The sequence below is a fragment of the Ambystoma mexicanum genome, chromosome 5p (assembly GCF_040938575.1).
Source record: "Ambystoma mexicanum isolate Mex_15411 chromosome 5p, UKY_AmexF1_1, whole genome shotgun sequence".
NCBI classification, from domain to species: Eukaryota; Metazoa; Chordata; class Amphibia; order Caudata; family Ambystomatidae; genus Ambystoma; species Ambystoma mexicanum.
The window spans coordinates 194,869,738-194,890,856 of record NC_090930.1 but is presented as its reverse complement, the minus strand read 5'-3'; the positions used below and the strand labels follow the sequence as shown (position 1 = coordinate 194,890,856).

Sequence of the window (21,119 nt, the reverse complement as noted above, 5' to 3'; positions counted from 1 at the left end):
ACCGCCAGAAAAGATCTTCACCCGGCAAGGGGGGAATTTCTTGGTGTACTTTCCCTGCCCTTACGGGGGGAAGAGGTGACCTGTGACATCAGGAAGGATGAGGTGATATTCCAGGTCCGCAATGACTGCCTCTCCTACCTGAAACCCTCTGTCCAGGTCAACACCCTCATGAGAGATCTCTCCAAACAGCTGGAGGAGACCGCTGAGATCACGAAACCCAAGGTCTTTCCAGGCTACAGACAGATGGTTGAAGAAAGGGTCAATCTCGCTGATGCCTGTGAGACCGAGGAACAAAAGAAAAAGTTGAAACAGGTGCTTTTAGATGTTCAAGATATATTTGCTGGGAACTCGTACAACTCTGGTCGCACCAGAATACATTCTACCACAATTCCCGTGGACCCTGGAATGACGCCTGTATTCCTGTAGCAGTATCTATTGCCTCTCGCATCTACGGAGTCCCTTACAGAAATCATAAAAAACCTAGAGTACCATGGGATAATTCGTCCAGTCCACAGTACCTTTAATAATTTGGTACCAATGTTCCCTCTCATTATTTTTCTCTAAGTGCACAACTGGTTGGCTGTTGTGCGCATATTATTTTCCATGTGCGCAACTGACTAATGAGGTAAGCCACTTTGTGAGCTACCGTTGCAAAAGAGAGTTTGGAAAGGAATTTTCTCTTCCCAACCACTGCAATTATTTACAAATCTTACAACACTTTTTCTAAACAGATAGGCTAAAATAAAATATGTCATATGTGATTATAGAGAAAACTCATCAACCAGTCCAAGACTTCAATATCTGCCACAGTACCTTGCAAACATACTTCTGTGCAGAACATTTTTTATGTTTTATGCCACTGAAAAATCACTCATGTTTATTACAAAAGACAAATATCTGTTGTTGTCATAACTGATGTGGCTGTCAAGAAATTCAGACAGAATACAAGATTTGCCTGATGGATTAATGGCAATTAAAAACAATGTGTCAAAAACATGCTGATAGGAGTTCAAGTGCCACTTTAATGAAGTAATTCAAGGGCCAGGAGAACATGCTTTTAATAATGTGTGTAAGGATGATAATTGTATCAGAATAATTGCCCATCAGAATATGAGGATCACAAATTCCTGTGCCTCTTCTTACTATCCACATTACGTTCTCCTGTGGGTAGTGATAACACCAGCCTTACAGCTAAGAGACATATGCAGCATCAATTTTTACTCCCTAAAAAAAGGAAAATGTGCCTAACAAAAAAGAGAAACAATGAACATATCATTGCTTAAACCCACAAAGCTCCAGAGATATTTTTTTGAATTAGTGACCAGTAGAGCAGTGGCCTAGGAAGGATATTTAAAATTAATGCCTGATCTCAAGAGGAATTTTAAGGGGACAAAACATCTTTTAATGAGCAGAAAGTATCCCTATTGGCAAAGCTAATTACTTTTTTAATCCCCGAAAAATCATTTGACTCCAAGTAGGGAGCATAATCTGATTAGAGTCCTGCTTGTACCCCAACATATGAAGTGAAATGACATGGCACATACTAAAGTGTGTAGTTTTGCCCACCCTTCCCCACCGCAGCCTAGATACAATTAAAAAAGAGCCTTACTGAAGAAAATTACATATATACGTCTTTTAAGTTAATAGCATCAATTCATCAGCGATACAATTGAGTGCCTTCTTCTGTGACTATGGATCCCTCTTCTGTAATTCTTTGTGATCAGTTAAGTAAGATGCAGGGAGCTGCTAGAGACAATACACGCAGAACACATGGTTATATTGAAAAGCATTCATCAGCTGAGCATAGAAAGACAAAACAAATGTGCTGTTGTCTAGACGGGTACTAGAATTTCCTATCCTTTAGCAAACAAGCAGCACATTTCCTTCAGTGTACTGCCGAGATGTCTGCCTTGGTGCCTTGGTATTTGAAATGTGCTGCTTTCTTCAAGGAGTGGTGACCTGTGCTCTTCTACACATACCCTTCCCCGGCCCCTGTGCTAGCCTCCAATATTAGTTGATAGAGTGCTGTAAAAAGTGAGGGATTGTAGCAGTAAACACTCACTGGGATATTTGCAGACCCACAATACTTTGCAAGCAATGCATATTTAATGCCTCAACATATTATGTGCATTTTAAGAATGTCATGACTCTGCATGTACACAATTCTTTTGCAGTGCATACAAGATTGTTGTCAACATACCCCACCCATATATCGTTGTGTAGGATTACACAAGTGCTCAGTGAAAGCGTTTTTGTATAGAAGCAAGTTATCATATAATGTGTGAAGGTCTATGGCCAAAGGAACCCTGGACACTTGGAAATGATGCAGATTGTGTGGAAAGCATTCTCCTGTCTGAATATGTGGTGACCTGATACTATGGACGAGTAATACCAGGCATAGTCCATACCCATTTTCCCTTGTAGGCTAAGTAAATGATTTTGCAACGTTGCTCTCCACTTATAGGGTAATGTTAGTAGTGCTAAAATAGGAGACGCTGAGCATCACATTTGTCTTCTCAAAATCTCTAGAGGGCAAATTAATATTTGAGTTTTGTAATGCCTTAACCTGCAAGGGGGCTGCTTCAAAGCACTTGCGTGACATATGTAAAAAAAAGAGGAAATAAGGGATAAGGTTACACATCAAAGTAGCTTGCTTACTTACAATATCCATTATTTGAGATGGTAGTTCGATTATATAGTGTGGGTGATGCTTTTGGGAAGGCGCAATGAGTAACAGAAATGTTGGCGTGTGAACGTTATTCATGTTACAACAAACATAACACAAGTGGATATAGCTACACGTCTACTAACCTTTCGCAGAGCCAAGAGAGAAAGAGTCAAGGTTGTCCAGTAGTATCTTAATGTGTTCTGGGGCTGAAGTTAGAGTCATTTGGTAAAAGTGTGATAGAGTCAGCTTTAGGAGCCATGAGTAGGGAGGGAACAATATGTCTTTGTTAGATTCTTCTGTTCACGGAGACAGTTTTTAATATTCGTTTTAACCTCTTGTGTGTGTTTTGCTGTTAGGGATTTTAGGTGTTTACGGTCACCCTTGCATAGTAGTGTAATGCAAATGAGCAGAATATCAAGACTAGTTGCTTAATTTAAAAGAAATACAATTTCAGGCAATTGCTGTGGCTTGTGCCTTATTAAATCTTTTTGAATAGGTGAGAATTGTCTGTATGCGCTGCTAAAAATCTTCTGAGCAGCACCCAGAAGGAAGCTGGGCAAGTGCACATGCACAGAGCTTAGAGGGAACATTGTCTAGTACTTGGGAGTTTAAAACCAAATGGCCATTGGAGACTTTGCGCAGACCTTAGGGAGTTGAACAAATGGGTCCATATGTCCGGATGGCCTCTTCCCTACATTGAAGAGGGACTGGCCCAGATCCAGGGGTGAAAGGTGTACACTGCCATTGACCTGACCAATGGATACTGGACCATACCCGTTAGTAGGGAAGACCAGTACAAGCTGGCCTTTGGGGGCAGCAGTACACATGGACCCAAACTCCCTTTGGATACATAAACTCTGGCAATGATTTCAACATCTTTCTACATAAGGCCATGCCCGACTTGGGTGAAAGGGGCAACCTGGCCTATGTGGACGATGTCCTGATTAAAAGCTCAACTGTGGAGGAACACATAACGGAAATCCGCTATGTTCTGACCCAGTTGGAGGTTGCAGGAGCAAAACTGTTCTTCCAGAAGGAAGAGTTGTGTAGGACCCGTGTCAACCTCTTGGGACATGAAATCACCCCTGGGGGTCTCTGTCCCCAAGCGAAGAAAGTGGAAGCACTACTAAAACAAAAATACCCCACAACTCTGTGTGAACTAAGGAGCCTTCTAAGACTGACTAATTACAGTAGGAAGTTAATTGAGGATTACGCAGAGGTCACGAGACCCCTGGTCCAATTGTTGAAGCGGGGGGTCAAGTGGGAGTGGGGTCCAGAGCAAGAAAAGGTAGTGAAACAACTCAAAAGAGCCTCTCACAAGCGCCTTGTCTAGCTTACCTTGTCAAAAACATGGAGTTCTTCTTGGAGACAGGGTTCTCGAATACATGCTTAACAGCAGTATTATATCAAAAGCATAACAAGGTCAATAAATTAATCTCCAACGTGAGTAAAACTTTATACTCTGTGCAGGAGAAATTCAACGATTGTGAGAATGCACTCCTGACAACGGTGTGGTCATAAAAAAATAATCTGCCTGTCCGTTCATCCAGGGGGAGCACATCATTGTGGACACTCCGCACCAGCCTTTGCAATACCTCCAAAGTGACAGAATCCGGGCAGGAAATGTAAGTAATTCCAGAATTACTTTTCGGATTCTGTCCATGCAAGGCTTTCTGTGGAGGTCAGATGTGGCCAAAACAAGAAGAGTTTCCTCGCGCAAGGTTTGGCTGACTTGCATAATTGTGTCTGAGAAAACTGACTTGAGGACGAAAGTCTCAAAACCCAAGACAACATGGAAGCGTACCTGAATTCCCTGCACAAGGTCTATGAAGAAGACACGTGCAAGGGGATGCCCACAGCGTATGTGGACGGGTGCGCCAACCATGTTGACAAAAATGGGGAAACAGAACTGGTGGCCGGCGTTGGGGATGTATGAGTGGATGATGCCCTGGAACCCTCCGCTGGGCACTAGATCGGTTCTTGCAGGAGTCAGGTGGCAGAGTTGATGGCAGTTCACCAGGCCTACTCGCTGCCGTGCAACACGACTCCACAAACTGGCCATAATCACTGATTCAGATTATGTCAGGAACGGGTTCATGGCGCACATGATTACCTGGAAAACCAGAGGCATGCTGTGTGCAAATAATAAACCACTCAAGTATGGCAAGCTCATTCAAAATATTAATGATCTGGTCATATCTAATGGGATAACCAGCTATTGGAAGAAGATTAAGGGTCATTCCACAATAGAGGGACCAGACAAAACCGGAAATGACCTGGCTGATCAGTTGGCAAAAACTGGAGCCATCCAGGGGGATCTACTTGAGATTGAGTCCCTGTTGGGGGAAATCCAGGTCCCTGCTGTCACCAGGTCCCAGAAACTTGTTCACAATGAACTCTCAACTGCCCGTGGAGTAAGGAGACTGCAAATGCTGATTTAATCATGGCACAAAAAGGGGACCGATTATTGGGAAATGTTTACCAACACTTTGAGAACCCTGTGAACTATCCTCTGCCAAAATACTGATTACATTTGGAAAGAGGATCTCAGGGTGTTGATGAAGTTTACCAAAATGTTCTGAATCCAAGACGGTTTGTTGCTAAGGAGATCCATCTTTGGATGTGACCAGTGGGTGGTACCTACCTCATTACGAAGCCTGATGCTAAGTCACACCCATGACACGGCCACAGCCGGTCATCGGGGTTTCATACTACTTTAGAAATCTTGCGGGAGGTTGCATACAGGCCACCTATGGGGCAGGACCATGACCAATATTTGAAGGGGTGTCTTGTGTGTACACAATTTCAGCCAAGTTCACTTACAAACCGAGCTCTCCTCCAGACGAGGGGGATGACACAGCCTTGGTCAGATTTACAAGTAGATTTCATCGGGCCCGTGATTTGCTCCTCTCGGGGGAACAAGTACATGTTGACAGTAACATGCTTGTTTAGCAAATGGGTGGAATGTCTCCCGGACCCAAATTGCAAGGCAGAAACAGCAGCTGCCCTGATGATAAACCACATCTTCTCGCGTTTTGGCCTTCCCCAAAGGATTGAGTCAGAACGAGGAAGTCACTTCACCAGCGAAGTGATGACAAAAATGTGGGAGATACTTGGGGTAAAAAGGAAACTCCATATTGCATACCTACAATCCTCTAGTGGGGGAGTTGAGAGGTACAATAAAACCATTGTGAATATTCTGAAGAAGTTTGTGGCAGACTCTGGGCTAAGTTGGGACATCTGATTACCTCTTGTCCTGATGGCCATCAGATCGACACGATCCTCTGAGACCAAAATATCTCCATTTGAGCTAATGACAGGATGAGAATGGTGTTACTCCAGCATCTGCTCTATAGAACACATGAGCAGAACCCGATTAACACCTCCATGAGACATGAATATGTTGAGAATCTAAGAAAACACTGTCAGCATGCTTTTGCGTATTTCATTGGAATCTGGAGAATTTGCCCTCCCCCCACCCCGGCATGGTCCCTTTGAAATTGTAGACAAACTTTCACCTGTAGCCTACAAGATCCGCATCCACAAAGGAGAGCTGTCAGAAGAGAAATGGGTCCACATCAATCAGTTAAAAAGTTGTCACCCCAGACACATTTTGCAGCTGATTGATGAGCCAATGGAAAATCAAACAGAGGAATCATCGGAAGAATTAGAAAAAAGGAAAAGAAAAAGCAGAAGGAAGTATTTAGAAGCATAGGTATATTTATATTACAGAGAGTATTTTTCTTTAGTGTTATTGTAAAAATGAAAAAGGGTGTTTTAAAAGTCAAGTTGCTGTCCTGGTCCTGTTGAGTAAATTGCTGGATGTTATTGTGAAAATGAAACAGAGGTGTATAAAAATCAAGTTATCTTGTTCCTTTGAGTAATTTGTGTGTTTTTATTGTCTAAATGTGAGGAAGAGATCACAGAAAAATCTTAACTGTAATCAATGTTCTGCTATTGTATATTTTCCAGGAATACTGTCATTGAAAAATCCTAAAACCTGTCTTCATCTATCTTCTATTAGATGATTAACTCCATTACCTCCTAGCTTGGTGAGGACTTCCCGGGAACCTGGAAAGGGAAGGAAGGAAAGAGGGTGCTGCTCCATACCCTCCAACTGAAAGACGGAAGGGAATCTAGGAGTGCTGCTCCCTGAGGAAGGAGGATTCCGCCAAATGAACCCTACTCTCCTGCAACAAAACGTCACGGCAGAGCTGGGGGGTATCTGTGGGGTACATTTATAAGACCTAACAGAAATTCCCTTCACACCAAAAAACCACATTGGTATAATGCCACAGAAGCAGCTGTGCTGTTCTTCCATTTGTACATGTGTGGCGAGCACTGTACGCTGCCACCCAAAAAATGGCTATGCATTGTATATTTCCAAAGTAAATCATCAAAAAATAACCTATGCTCAGAACGGCACAACATTTGCTGTTCTGTCCTTTTGAAATACTAAAGCTGCGCATGACATCCAAGTTGCATTTACAATTTGTTCTTTCTTCATGTTAAACATCACAAAGTTGTGCCCTTCCTGGAAACACACCCATGTGTGATTTATTTATTCAAATTGCCAAAAAATAAGGCAATATATCTCAGGAATGGCATTAGTACTGAAAAGTAACTGGAGCAAAGAATTCTGTGCTGTCATTCAACACGGCTTTTGTTTTTTTGCCGTGAATCATTGCGCTCAAATTGCATGAAGAAAGAAATTAAATGGGGGCTTGCTTTTCCATGTCAAAATCAAAGAAGTTCTTGGCAGCATCTCTCTGTGTCCATAAACTGACCGTAGATGTAAAAGCCCTCCATGAGGTTAGTAATGAAGAAACTGTGTGCAGGGGAAATCGCATTTGTGAAAGTGACATGAAAGGAAATGAACACACGTGTAGATCTGCTCTTGTGCAGATCAGTAAAGTGCCATTTGAAAACCAAACATCAAGTGACAACCTGTGCTTGCACATAAATGTGATTGAATATGGGGGTTTGCTATAAAATGTACATTATATTTATTCCCAAAAAGACTAGGTTTCTGTTGAAAGAAAAAAAAAAACTCTGAAACTAGCAGAACTGGTTTTGAGCCCAGGCATTGATCAAGGAGGTCTTGCCTCCCACTTTCACATCCTTGGGTGAACTAATTCTGCATGGACATGTGCTGGGGCTGAGGATAATTACAGGTCCTACTGGACTAGCCGGCAGGACTGCCAGCTAATACAAAGGAGGTGACTGGGCCCTGTGTTTTGACACAGAGGTGCAATTTCCTTCAACGCCCTTCCCAGGAGACCCTTTGTGTAAACTGAAGCCAAGAGCAGACAATTTGGCTTTGTTTTTTTTTGCAGCAATGCCCTCCCACATGACCATCTTTCCCAGTGACACTAAAAGACTGCTGCACTTTAAGACATTTTTCTCAGCACTATAAATGAATAGGAATTATTATTTATTAATATATTTACTATGAAACATACTTTTGAACATTTGTACTCATTGCCATAATTTTTTTAATTATGTATATCAAACAAAGGGCAAAAATGCAATGCTACCTCACACAGAGTCAGCGATCGGCTTGCCAAATTCCCTTTGACCCATTGAATCTGCACATCTACTTTTCATGATGGTGGCTAGTGTAAATTTGAAGTTTTGCTCCATAACTAATTTTGTCAAGAAATAGACTTTGTGAAACAAAGAAAGTCATAAATGCATACACATAAAATGAGGTAATTTCCCCAGAACCGATGAACTCAGGGGGAGGAGGGAACACCAGTAGACCGGCATATACCAGCCAATGGGTGATTCCAGTGTACTTCCCCTAGATTGTAAAATTCTAACATGTCACTTTGGCTATATAAGCAGGTGACAGAGAAACACAAGGGATGTTTCAAAAACTCCAAAACTAGATCCAGAGGCAGTTGATTCCATCGAGGCAGAACCACCCATCCAGATCCAGGCATACCCAATAGTCCAGGGAGAAAGGAGGAAAGGCAGCTGATCCCATCCAGTGGAGCCCATTGACCAGACCGTGCCCAACTGATCCCATTCATGAGAGCCCAGCTGTCCCCAGTGACCAGGCCTTACCCAGCTGATCCTATCCAGGAGGGACCAGCAGTCCCAGTGACTTCAGTGACCATATCCCTTGGCCCCACTATCCATAGACCTTGCTGACTGTCCAAATTACCAAACACAAGCTTACCCTGTAAGTATCACATCATCCAGTACCCAAAACTGCATATCCTGCTCTTTTGACCCTTGCATCCTATTCAAATCCCATACAAAATCCCAAATCGCCAGTATCATATGTTCACCTTTCCTTAGACGAATCTGTATTAGTCCATATCTGTTAGCGTATTCCTTTTATAATTATTTCAGTTATCTTTGTAAGTCCTTAGTACCATTTTGAAAATAAATAATAATTTCCCTATAAGGAGGTACGCAGTGCGAGCTACTTAAAATTCGAAATTAACCCCCTTGCATGCAGTGACCTTCTTTAATAATATAGTAATTAAAATAGCGCCTCAATAGAATCTCTCATTCTGCAGCAAAAACCGAATTTTCCCATGTATTGTGCTTTTCTCTCAATTCAGATTTGTATTTTTCCCAGAAAAACCCAAACATCATCTCATTAAGAATATTTCCTTTCCCTCAGAATCCTGTCTGATATGTGCCTTTGTTTCTCATCCAAAAGCCGATTTCCGATGTTCACAGCTAAGCCCCTTTTCCTAGGTGCTTGTCATTTTAAAGCCTGTGTCAAATAAGAGCTGCAATTCTTCTGCATGTTTTCTTCTGCATTGTTTCCTTCCAAAAAAAGATGTCTTACCTGTGTCCACGTTGCTTTGGTGCCCTTTTCAGTAGTCTGTAAGCTTCCATGTCTCTTAAGTGCAGCCACATGAATTTCTGTGATAGCTATCCTACCGTAATTGTAAACTGAGATACAAGTAACAAGTAAAATCAGAGGTTGCCATTTTGCTCCTTTTGATGGTTTTCATTTTCGTTTCTGGCCTCCCGTCTTGGGATTGTGGACTGAATTTTAAATCTGATTTTTCCCTGTTCTTTCTGACTCCTTGCCACTGATTTCCATCCACAAATAATTTAGTCAGCAGGTGTTTGGGGGAAGTGTTGCAGGGGGAGTGCTTAACCTGTTTGCTATCTGTTATTTTGAAGAAAAAGTAATTTTGTTTCTGTTTCTATTAAAGGTTTATGTATCTTATTTTAGGAGTTTGAAGTAACTGTATTGTAGGAGTTTTTGCATGTATACTGCCACACACTGGTGGCTGCTGCCCTAATTTTGATTTGCTTGATTTTCTTTGAATTCTAAAAATTAATAAATATTTCATTGTTACACACCATAATCCATTACGACACAGGGTATTTGTTAAGGTGGGTGTGAGACGGGTTGGGTGCCTTCTCAAAGTAGAATCTGAGGATGAATAAAGATAAACAAGTGTTTTTATTGTGCGCCACATTCATTGTCAGTGGAAAGAGTCCATAGCTGGAGGGTGCCATGTTCTAAAACCGTTAAACAGCACCACTTCGCAATAATATTAAAAACAACGCTCATAGTGCAAAGTGTTATCGTTTTCTGTGTTTATGAGCACTGTTGAAATCATAGACGCCCACAGTGGGAAACGAGCATATTGCCTATACAAGCATTTTCTCTTGTACTGCATGGCACACTTTAGTGTGTATTCTCATCTCAACCCCAACCCACGCCTGCGCTAAGCACACAGACACAAAGTAATTCATACACTTCCGGGCACCTTTCTCTTTCCCGATTGGCTGGCCTGTTGGTGGCCCAGCACCGCTTGGGGTGACGCATTAAGCACCGCCTCTCGTTTTTCTTTCTGTGTGGCTAGCCCAGTAAGTGCCTGCTCAACTGTGTGAAGATTCTTAGCTTATAAGAATAGGGATTCTTGAGAAAGTGCATTTTGGACAACGTTGCCAGAGGTGAGCCAAACAGCCTTGAGGAAGTCCTCAGATGCCAGAGAATAGTCTCCGACCCAAGATACTGTATCGAACAGTAATAGCACTCCATCCGCAGGGCACTGCCGAATATGTTAGCGTCCCGGTCGCAGCCAGGTGTTACATTTATTGACTACCCCATCATGCCCTCTAGTACCACCTTGCAAAATAACGTGAGATGTTTTTTCACCCTCACAACCAAACCTAAACTTAGAGTCTCTGTGGCGAGATACCACTCGGATGCCCTTCATCCATTAGTTTACAGCAATTTAAGGGTCAACAAGAAAAGCTGCTCATTAGGGTCCATAAACTAGAAACAGACCTGAGAAACGTGGCCCAATGCTAGTCAAAATTGAGAAAGTCCAAATGATACTCAAACCTGGACTCCCACGACTTGTTACAGCCTCACTACAATGGATCAAATATGCTAGCTGCCTTTCAATCTTAAATGCAGTTTGAAAGCTATGAACCAGACCAGCATCTTTTATAGAATTTACATTTATTTGTGCACGTGACCAGGAACACATTTCTGCTATAACTAAATAAAATGGCTAATAAATCCACGACACACTACAAATGCAGGTTAAAGGGTGCAAAAAGGGGTGTGGTTTAAGGTGGAGATGGGTGGGAACGGTAGGAAAATCATATAGATTTGACTTAGAGATGGGTGTGACACATAGCCAAACAACACAAATCCATCCTCATATACCATCTGCATTGAAAAGCATTATAGACCCTCATTCCAAGCCCCAATTTGAATCTCTTATTTTAAAGCTTTTGTTTAAATGACAATAAAACAAGAGCCACTATTTCAGCGCCACCTAATAGTCAAAACTAATGACAAGGAAGAAATGTCCATGGTGTTTTAAAGCTCCCATTCTATCCTAATGAGCAGTTATGCATACAGGTGCCAAATGTGAGGCAAGAATCAGAACTCTTTAGAATTACTGATATACTTACTAGTCCTAGTTGAAATGTTATAATAATTATAATAAACTACTTTTTATATCATGCTTCATGCCGGAGTCCATCTTCTAAGTGCAGGACCATGTATAAAACCCATACTGCGCCAAGTGCGAAGTGCGTTTCCCTGAGCTATCCTCCTGGCCCTTTACTGAAACATGTCACACTGCAGTACTGTTGTCATATCCTGAATGTCTCATTGCCAGAAACCGTTAGCAGGACTACTATACTTTTGATAGGGCAGTGTCTGTGCAGGTTAGAAGGTCTGCTATACTTGTACCAGAAGTTTTCATCAGGGCAGCTTTGCAGAATTACAGCAGTCCAGTACAGTCAGTTCCTGAAAAGTACAGCACATTTGTATGGTGTATGCACAGCACTATTAACAACACTGTCTATGCTTAACAGGCAGACACTGCCGATGTCAACCAGCCTTGAGGGGGCACAACCATACCTGTTGGCTTATTCTGATTATTATTATTTAAATTTAATAAAGCGCAAACTAAGGCCCAAAGGCATCTAGGTGCTGAGCTGAGGAGAGCATATTTTACTAGAGCATACCTAAAAAATACTATGGAGCAGAAAAGAAGCCAAACAGTTGGTTTTAAGTGCTTTCCTAAAAGGAAAGTATTCAGGTTGCACTCTCAGATGTAATGGGAGGGCATTCCACAAACTGGGGGCAAGTACTGAAAAAGAGCGGCCACCTAGCCACTTACAACGAAATTTAGGAATCTTCAGAAGAGCCTGTGATGCTGAACAAAGACTTCTAGCAGGAACATCTCTAACCAGCTTCTTCCTCAGGTATTGAGGAACAGTGTTATGAAGATCTCTGTGTACCACACACACAGTCTTGAACTCGATCCACGCTTCAACAGGCAGCCACTGTAGTCGGCGAAGAAGAGCAGCCGAAGGAGTCAAACGGATAACATTAAGCGCTAAACACACTGCTGCATTCTGTAGCACCTGCAATCTCTGAATCTGGTTCTTTGGCTGTCCCAGATAAATGCTGTTGCAGATGTAACCAGCGTGGTGCTTCACGAGAGCCATTAGGGTCTCTCGTGAAGCACCCAGGCTCTTAACTGAGGCTCAAGGAACAGGACAAGGGCCAAGGGCCAAGGGAGTCACGCCAGTATTGCGAATTCCAAAGGTGGTCACTCGCCTGGGGTCCGACTACTAAAATCTCTGTTTTATTCCCATTAAACTGAAGCCCGTTGGCCACCTTCCACGCACCAACTTTTTCCAAACAGTCCCGCAACCGACTGGGAGATGAGGACTGCGGTGAATCCAACCTAAAAATCAGCTGTGTATCATCTGCGTATGAATAAAAGAGTATGCCGTACTCAGTTACGAGATCCACCAACATGTGCACATACAAGTTAAACAAAAGCAGAGTTAGAGCCGACCCCTGGGAAACTCTGCAGGATATCTCAACAAAAGAAGAAAAGCACGCTTGGAAAGAAACCGTCTGTGATCGCTCTCCAAAAAGGCCTGAACCAGGCCAGAAGAGATCCAACTACACCAGCATGTTCTAGTCTGGCCAAAAGAATTTGGTGGTCCACTGTATGAAAGGCCATGGAGAGATGCAGGAGAATAAGAACTCCTGTCTCTCTGTGGTCCTGAAGCATCGCCAGGTCATCCAGCAATGAAATCATAATGGACTCCGTCCCCATCTTGGGAAGGAAGCCCGATTGGTACAGGTGGAAACAGTCATTATTTTCCAGAAATTGCTGGCAACAGGGAGTTCGGCCTATAATTAGCAGGAACTCGAGAATCAAGGTCAGGTTTTTTTTTAGGAGTGGAAGGACCACGGCACGTTTAAGAACCACTGGAACAGTACCCGTAGAAAAAGAATATTGCAAATCCATTCATGTTTCTCCCAATAAAATGAATTATTGTAACGATCCATTCACAAGATTATACTCAGGCAAGCAAGCAAATAGATGTTAGGAAAGAAGAGTACCGTTTCAGCAGATTTGCAGCTAGAATGATCCCTGAGTGGAACACTGAAAAGGCAGTGCACAGACACTGCAGCCTAATCCACAAGCAAATTAAGAACTACATGGGCAGAAGCAGTGCTATTTTCACTGTAAATACTGTCCTACTCAAGCTCTTTGCTCCTCCACCTCCAACTCCCTCAGGGTCAGTCGCTTCTCCAAGCAACAAGTAGGGGGTAGATCTCTCTCTTCGGCTGGGGCCTCCCTCTGGAACAGCCTCCCTGCTTCTCTGAAACTTGAGAAGAACCATCTTTGGTACCGGAAGCACCTCAAGAGCTTCCACTTTGCTTCTGCTTTTGCTATTCCTCTCCTCTGCTGATCTGTCCGCTTCGGCACCGGGCACCTGGTTACTCTCTGATTTTTGGGCCCAGGTCCCTGCCTACCCAGCCACACACCAGCACAGCCTCATGGCAACCCTTGCACTTCGGTCTGTATCTGCAACCCTACAGGCCCCTTACCTGCACTTATTAGACACCCCTTGTTTGAACTTTAACCTTGCACTTGCCACCATGCTGGCTACGCTACCAGTTGTTGATCAGCACTTTCCACTCCTTCCCTCCCCCTTGCACTTTCCCTGTCCCTCGCCACTGCACTTGCACGTTCTCAATGTCACTGGGCCTAGTAAGATTGTTGTTTTGTCCTCCCTTGTTCCCTTCCTTTGCCTCTGAAACACTTGTGTGTGAGTGTGATACAAATAAAATATCATATCACAGACAAAACAGGGACAACAAAGGCAGTTAGAGTGACAAGCTGTAATGCACACTGAACATATACAGCAAAGGCGAAAGATGTGACAGTTTCACTCACACACTCTGCACGGGGACAGCAGAGCAAGGCTCCCTAACACACACAATGGCAAAAGTGAAGGAAGTTTAAGTTTAAGCTTCACTCACAGCACAACCACCTATGAACCCATCTTGAACCTTGCTAATGGCCTGCAGAATTGTTAGGCGGTGCCTTCGTAGGGGGAATGCAGCTTCATTGCTATTGCTTCTCTGTGGATGATTAACTTTATTGCTTTTTTTGACCATGTAGCCACCTATCCGGGCCGGTAGCATGTGCTATTTATTCATTATGAAGGGCAAACTCAATTTTTTTTTTTTTATTTCAGCTGATTTTGTGTGGCCTTCAAAATGCAGAAATATCACATTCTAAAGAACACCCACCACCCAGGAAAGCGGTCTCTGAGCGGTCTTTCTAAATGTAATTTTGTTTCCATTCGAAAAAAAAAAAATAGATCATTTCATTCCACACCATCTGAGCCAGTGTCTATTCCTAACAAAACACGCCTCCCAAGACAGACCATATTACTTACAAGATATAAAGCCTTTTTCGACATGATTCCCAAATGAACCATGTACGTATACTGCTCTGTAGTATAAGAGCCCAGAACCTAGATGTGTGAAAAAATACCCCCTACCGTGTGTTATATGGATATAGCAAGTCAAGAGAGAGGAGTTCCATGACCAAACATAGAAAAAGAGGCCAAAGTCTGACGTCCTTTATGAGGTGACAGGACTCTGAGGTGACTTGCAATACCATGTTTAGGTATTGTAGCGGGAACTGTATTCCTTACAAAACAAATGTACATGCTGTCATGCCCTTTAACCTGGCCTCTTGCTTAATCTAATGTAAGAGATGTTTCAGTTGTTCAACACGTAATCATTTATAACAATCGTTCTTGAAAATGATTATATTTAAGAAATGAAAGTAGTTGCCACCATATAATGCTTTTGTTACTCTGATTTCACTTGTATTACTGTAATTTCTGAGCATTTTTAAAGAAATAGTTCTGGAAGTGTACGTTAACTACTTGACAGATTCGTATGAAAAGGAGGGACCTTTTAAATAGGGCACGGCTGCACCCAAAATGCCACCATTAATGCCTGTTCAGAAAGGCAAAGTAGGTTTAGGTCCTCTCGAAAAGTTGTGCTCTACTTCACCAAGCATCCACTTGTGACTGAAGGTCATCCAACGTGTGCCTACTGTCCACCCCCAAACACAGAACACTCAACACGTGTTAATTTCCTTTCTAATCACGGGTGTCTCAAACTATCTTGTCTCCACATGACGCCGACCACCTGGTGGGTCACGGGGGTCAGGTTTACTTTCACCAAATGTTGCAAAAGCATGAAAACAATTGTCCTCTCCATCAGGGCACGAAGGTCACCTGACTGTGCGCGTGACGCCAACAACCTTTCACCTGCCAGTTGCTCAAGTTAAAAGAAATACACAAAAACCGCTGCATGCAGCCCTGCTGGGGAAACCTGCTGGGTCTTCACTGTTAAGTGTTAGAACGTGAACTGCTTCTGGCAGCATTTCTGAAGTCTGGCCAACATTTACATCCAGAATTGATGAATTCAGACAACTCAGTTGGTCTGCAATTACATTTCAATAAATCTGTACGTTAAATCCCTAACTGCACATAACAATTCGAGGAGACAGCCTTTTCCTTACTTTATTTGATCTGAAAATGACCTTTCCCCGTGGTAACACCGAGCAACATAATTACACGCCAGTGTATGGGCTCATGTTAATCCATATGTACTTTTAAACAATAATTGGTCTTCATTTCTCGATCATGTAACGTACTGCAAATGAAGAGATATGTATCAGGCATAGGGTGCTGTTAAATAATGGAAAGCACGTGGATCGTGTGGGGGCCCTGCTACCATTTTTCCGGCCTATTGGTGAAGCAGTTAATTTTTCCCAGAAACCAACCTGTCAACTTCCTAGATCCTAGGCTAAGGCTCAGTAAAGCAAGCATCAGCAAAGACAATAGTTGCCCTTGTGTGAATAGAAATGGATGGAGAGGCAAGTCAGTAGTGAGAAGCAGTGCAGGTGGACATTTTATGATCTATGTTAGGGGTTGTACCAGTAGAAAAGCAGCGACACAAGGACCAGTGGTGGGATGAGGGATCTTAACGCAGTACAGCTTTTGACAAGCTATTGTCCAGCCTTGAAACAAGGCCTTTCCCTGAAACCTCCTCACCCATGGATCTTTCTGATGGCCGACTGAACTCTCAGGGGAGAGTAGGCCAGACCAAACTGGTAAATGGGATGGCCCTTTGTTATATGACCACCTGCCTGCCTTCAGCACCAGGTTGTTGTCATTTCCTGAATAACTAGCTTTGTCAATTGCAAAGGTGTTTCTTGTCAAAGCACTATGTCCCTCTCACACATACAAATGGTTGATGCAACTGCATGGCAGTGCAGGCCCAACATAGACATTGGGTTCCCCGGGTCTACCAGTGTGTAGAGCACACACAGCTTTCAATGTCTTGGATTGCCATCTGTGAGGATGTGCAAGTAATGATGCAAGTAATTCTGTTTCTGAAAGGGAGGTCAGTAAAGCTCCATGCAAAAACATTGTGCATACACATGCCATTTGCTGAACCAGTCTCCTAATACCTAGAGCACCAGCCCTGCTGTGCCACAGGGTAGGCGCAAAGCTTTTATGTAGATTCCTGAAGGCTGCTGGAACAGAAAGTTCTTTCTGGCAGAGGTGGCTTTTTATATGGCTGCACCTCTGACGCAAAGTATAATCATTGTGTAACTTCAGTTGATCTGATAGGACGTACATCTGTAAATAGGAGCCATACCTGGTTGTGGCATGGTGGCTACTAATTCCACACAATTATACATCCACTGCAATTTGATATTATACCATTGTCAGCTTTGTTAGTAGGGTCCAGCTATGAGAGGACTGATGTTTATTAGAGTCTGGTCTGACTGTATCCACAGCTGCAATCTGGAACTATGGCCAGGCTGTCCCCTTTAACCCCACCCCCCCTGCACAACGGATGACACTTTCCTGTTAGGGCCAGGAAAACTCTCTCTAAGAGTTCTCTTGGGAGTCAGTCCTTCAAAGGTACCACTGGCATAAAAAATCCACACCCACACCAGTGTGCTGGTCACTGGGGGACCTTAGAAGTCAGCAGATGTGGGAAGGGGGTGGAGTTAGAGTAGGTAGAGAGGAGCCGTAGGATACTAGAGGGGTCCCACCATCTTTTTACAAATTCATGTCCCCATCATTTTCTGCATGGAAAGGCACAATGGGTATGATGTCAGAAGGCAAGGGTCACTTGTTACAACAGGCATGGGACCTCTTACAACAGGCTTGCCTTGGATCAATCCCCTATGACATTTTGCCTTTATAAGGAGAGCAATACCACTTTTCTTCCATGATTCCACTGTGGACCATCAAGACAAGAAGAAGGATTGACTGGATCGCTGTTGGGAATACAGTCTATTCCAAAGTCCTCTGCGAGAGAGGTGAAGACAGAAGGCATTCAAGGCAGAGAAGAGAAGCTCTAGCACCTAACCACCCTCAGGGAACAGTGGGAGTGATACTGTTGTGGACTAATCCTTCTCAAAGAGCGAAATTTAGGACTCACCTTTTCCCTGGAAACCCTGCATTGAATCTCTGAGCAAGCACAGAACCAAAGAAGAGATCCCTTGCTCTCCCTGGATCGCCGAAGCACCTACACACCACATTGGGCACCTTTGTAACTGTTCAAGCTGCTGCAGGGAATCACTGGAATATTAACCCCTGACCTTGATACTTGACCACCTCTGAACCTCAAAGTTTGCTCAGTGCTGTTTACCGTCTCTGAATCGGCGACCCATTGACTCTTTGAGCATTTACAACTCTTCAACGTGTCTGCTCACCAGCTCCTTTGAGCTCTAAGCCGACACTGCTGTAGTGCCCCAATGCTTTGTGGAGCCAGCCTTACTCCCCTTCCAGTGCCTTGACCAAACACTGCCTGCTATTCCCACCATCTTCAACCTGCAAGTCAACACTCCTGCTGAACAGTACTGCATTGTTGGGGTATGTTTACAAAACTCCACAAATCCACGCTGGCCCAGCATTGAAAGTGCCCAGATTCCTGGTTAGACAGCAAAAAACCTGGCTCAGTCCTGTTGGGCCCCACGAACAAAAATGAAGATATTTGAAGAGGCATGTCCCCAGCCCTTCTTTTAAGGACCACAGTGGCATTTAAGCCTTGTCTCTTTTCCTTGTTAAGACACTACCTTCGCGGTTGACATTTCTGTGGGAATGTTTTGCTTGAACACTCCTGCCTATCTACCCAGAGTGTACTCTCACATCAAGCTCTGCATTCTTTGTGTATCTTTTACAAGTCGCGGGTTTGCATTTTAAATTAGTTGTTTATATTTTATTGCTAGATTAAAGTCCCTTTTTTTTGTTGGAACCTTGACTGGACATTCTTTTATTTTTGAATAATTGTACTAACCCTGTTTGGTTTGCTACTGTCATCAGCTCACGCCCCTTCTGAAGATATAGCCTGCCCTCACCCCAATATTACCAACAGAGGTGAATGAGGTATACCTTTCGGGCTGTGCCTGTTTCACCTTTTATAGTGATCACTGCTGGTTTATCTGTAGTATGTTGTATCTGAGTAGGCGGTTTTACCACAATGAATCCCTGTACTTCTGCATAGAAGTTATTTTATCACCCGGTGGTGGTGCTCTTCATGTAGTGCTTTTCATATATGGTGGAACACTTACATCTGACAGGCAGTGTGACACCTGATGACCTGCAATAATGTGTGCATGTGGGCAGATAGATAGATCTCTCTGCCAGGCAAGGCAACAACCATTAGCTCAGTCTTTTTAGAATGGTCCAATCTCCCACTGTTCTTTCTGCGACAGGTAGCATTTGTGCAAGCTTCCGTCCGGGAAACATGGCACAGTCACAGGTTCTTCAAGCGATATGTAGCTTTTGAACTACGCAGCTCTGAGCCCACAGCAAACAGACTTTCTTAGACGCTCCCAGGTCCATGGTGGTAGTCAGGAATACAAGGATCCTCATCATTCTGAAGAGACGAGTACCATCAGATCGGCTCGCCGTCCCTCGGAGAGCAGCATCATCATTCTGGAAAGAAGACCATCAGCTTGTCCCACTGTCACTGGGAGACAACCATTAGAAGTTTTACATGCAACGGCAAAGTGCAGTGAAAGTCTAAATGATGAGCTCCTATCTGCTTCTGCAAAAACATCAAAACATTTCGGTCCAGCAAATATGATTGAATGGATCTCTCATCTGTACTATAATATGTGTGCATGATAACCACCCTACGGTACCATTTTGGTACCGTGTGTCTCCAATGTACTGAATATTTTGTAACCTCTAACGCAGTGATACCTCTGGGTATTGGGCACTATCAATAAATGGAATAAATACAAACAATTAAATAAAATAGTTGTGAGCTGTTTTATCGGGCCAATTGGTGTTTTTAACGTCTTGCGCCACCAATGATTTGGAATTGTCATGCGTCCTGCCCGGGATAAGAGTAGATTTTGATTTAAAACACAGCACCCCCTCCTGCTCTGTGCCAAATAAAAACAGATGCAGTTCAAATGGTGTGTAAAAAGCCAGTTGGGTCTGATGGCCAAGCAGAGATAACCCATCCTTCCAATTTGTGGAGATCTGTGAAGACAAAAACTGATTTTGGTCATGAACATTGACTCATGAGTTGCCAGGCAACCTTCTAGGTTTGCTGAATATGCCTTGATTAACAAGAAAAATACACACACATGAAATCCAATTCGATTACTAGCTGGGTGTAGGTTTCATTTGCAATTGGATCGTTTAGTTATGGCTCAATCACAACACTTAAACAAACGCAACACCCTGCCACAAACCAAGATCTGCCACATAAGAAACACAGCTTGGCAGTGTCTCCGTGGGAAACTGTAAGACGCAGCTTTATGTCTGAAACCCTTGAGATTTATAGGATATTTTGGGAGTTTTACATTTTAATGTGTGCCAGAAATACTCATCCAAAGACTAGGACACCCAGCACAAAATCCAGAATTATTCGTGGCATGCACATTTTGGGGTTTTCAGTTTTACAGCATTTCTACCAGTAAGTGTTGTTATCTTGCCTGTATTTGCCAGCCTTCACTTATTGGTGCACTACATAGCATTACAATACTTGCTGATGTGAAAGTAAAGTTGTAGAAAATGTTCTGGGGTGTGGCAGATTATTGGATTTCTTATTGAAATTATTCAATTTGAAAAGATTGCAAATCAGAATAGAATTTGCAGACATTTCCTGGAAATGACTGATTGCAGCTAATAATAATATGAGGCCTCGTGAAGGAGAACATATAACACATAGTAACATTGTCACAAAGGAATTTTATAAAATCTCTAATGTGTTCAAAAGTAATATATGAAGAGTTACACTCAGCAATTATTATAGCTGTTATTCACTCTGATATATATGTATAAACTAATGTCTGCATGGGCATCTAGATAGAATAAGTTGTTAGTATTCATTCATTTCTTTGGAATCATTTTTGTTGATCCCCCTCAGAGTGATCTTGCTCCATCCAAAAAGCTGGATCGGTACAACTGTATCCCATGGTCCTTTTCATATTGCACCACCCATTGGCCTTAATTTTGATGAGAGTACATCCACATCTGCAGTGCATTTGATCATAGGGAACTGCTCAAGTAATTATCTTATGAAATTACTTTTAAATAAACCTAAACTCATTAAATGAATTAGGAATATTAT

The 21,119-nt window shown here is 42.9% G+C and overlaps 1 long non-coding RNA gene across 1 annotated transcript in view; it reads left to right on the top strand.

Annotated features, from left to right (window-relative positions):
* Window positions 1–9,866, top strand: part of LOC138480844 (uncharacterized) — a 40,335-nt gene extending 30,469 nt beyond the window's left edge. Inside the window, exon 3 of the long non-coding RNA XR_011274144.1 lies at window positions 6,693–9,866. This is a non-coding gene — a long non-coding RNA (uncharacterized lncRNA). The remainder of the gene's footprint in view (window positions 1–6,692) is intronic.
* The last annotated feature ends 11,253 nt before the right edge of the window (window positions 9,867–21,119 follow it).